A 2,206-nucleotide genomic window follows, 5' to 3' on the forward strand; every position below is an offset into this window, starting at 1 on the left:
AACTCACCACAACATCAAGTAGAAACAAGAACAATCACTTTTCATGGGCTAGTTTGGTGTAATCTTGTTAAATTCTTGATTTAATGGGCTATAAGTGTTTGGGGGATATGTTAGGAGATTTATAGAACTCATGAGAGTGAAGAATGATGAAAAAATAGGGTTGATGAGGGGTTTTAATACCCCTTGAAAGTTGGTTCCATCGACTTTCCCAAATGGGACCCGCGAAAGCCATTTGGTAGCTTGGAGGCTTATCTTAAAATGCCCATAACTCCCTACTCCAATGTCTTTTTGACGAGCATTTTATTGCATTGAAAACTAGACTTACTGAAATTCAATTTAGGCTTTTGAAACACCTTAAAACTCCTGATATACCCGAAGATATACCCCTCTAAATTTGACCCAAATTTTCTATCTAGAATCCTGCCGACTTTTTCCAAATTTTCGTCAAACTTATTTTCTTCGATTTTCTTGGTCCCAGAATCTTTTGAAACCCTACATACATGATTTTTGTCATTGATCATACTTGATAATGGTCATGTCCTTTGGTTCCAAGGTTGTCCTTCCCGGTTACGACTTACGAGATCGTAATTCATCCTTTACTTCATTGTTACGTACTTCCCATGGCTTGTACCTTTTAAAACTTTATGGGATGTCTTCAATACTCCATTAGTATGGTGAAGTATGTAGCATGCTCATGTTCTAAAAGTGTGAGGTGTAACATCCTTCCCCCCCTTAGAAACATTCTTCCTCGAATGTTATAGCTTGCGAGCTTACGACGCCTTTATTTGTTTCTTGAAATGGTTGTCCTCCTTTAGTTCCCGATATCTATGCTCTTATACTATGGGTTCATTAGTCTTCTTTCATATCCTTCCAATTCTTTGTCGAACGCATTCATTAGTTTCATATCCTCATGTTCTTATGTATGTACGCAACAGTCAACTGATATCTAGCTACCGTCCTGGGACCTGCTGCCATTAAGATAGTCTTAACTCATGGTTGCTATGGCTCGCTACCGATCTGTGAGCACTTTTGATTGTTGTACTCTTGCCTTGCTCCTCATTGCTCTACTAGTAGACAAACTCTCTTATTCATATATGGCACCTTTCCTTGCTTGCTTCTCTAGTGCTATTTTAGATCATCCCTTTTTGTACTAGTCGACCTTATATATGTACCATATCATCTCCTTTTAATTCCTTGGTCGGACCCCCCTTAATTCCTTACAATATTATCATATTCATATTTGAACTTTTCCTCCGATTTCCTCTCCTCAGTTTTAGCATAATTACAAAATAAACTCATGAACATGGAACTAAAATAAAACCTACTTAATCATAGTTTCCTTCCAATACGAGTATGCTTCCCTCCTTAAGTTCTTGGCTCTTTTATACCGTGACTTATTGAGACTTAAACTAACCTCTATTCTTCTTCGGCTCCTTATCGTCGTCCTTGCACCATTCTGTTAGCCATTTCCTCATGGTGATTGTTTATATGGTTCTATATCATACACTCTCACAATTAATATAACCAGTGGCTTGGAATTTCATGACTTACGAGGTACTCCCTAATCTCAGGCAGTACTGCTGTCTTGTTATCCATAGGCACACTATCTTCCTTTCCTTTGAAGATTATTGAACTTCCTATAAATATTCCTCTTTTAAAGCTCTGATCTCTTCTAGTGCTACAAGTTCTTTTTAGTTATCCGGATTGTCCCTTATATTTATCCCTGGTCACATGCGGCCTTCCTCACTCCTTCTGCACCCCTTGGAATACTTTACTGCATATCTAAATGTACCTAAATTTCTTCGGCGCGAGTGATTCGAGTCATAGTCCTGAATACAATGTATTGCATTGGCGAAACTTATTCTTCTTCCTATATTTGTCTCCTGATATACCTGCATTTAATCCATTCTCACTTTTCTTTAGGATATTCTTGATATATTGGTTCATCTTGGATTTTGGCTTCTTCAAGCCAGTACATTTCCCTCTTTCTAGCTTGGGAATATTGTAGCTCATCTTAGAACTGAATTTGTTGTTCCCTCCTTTTAAAGGATGTTCTCATATACCCATAACCTTTGAGTATTAACCGTCTTTGATAGTCATTTGGACGACCTTAGCGATCCTTCGACTCCTCTATTCCATATAATGCTGGAGTTCATTTCATCGCATGGTTTAACTTATTTTACTTTTTGCTAGTTGAGTTCTTGTA

This window comes from Lycium barbarum, chromosome 6 (assembly GCF_019175385.1).
Source record: "Lycium barbarum isolate Lr01 chromosome 6, ASM1917538v2, whole genome shotgun sequence".
Lineage (NCBI taxonomy): Eukaryota > Viridiplantae > Streptophyta > Magnoliopsida > Solanales > Solanaceae > Lycium > Lycium barbarum.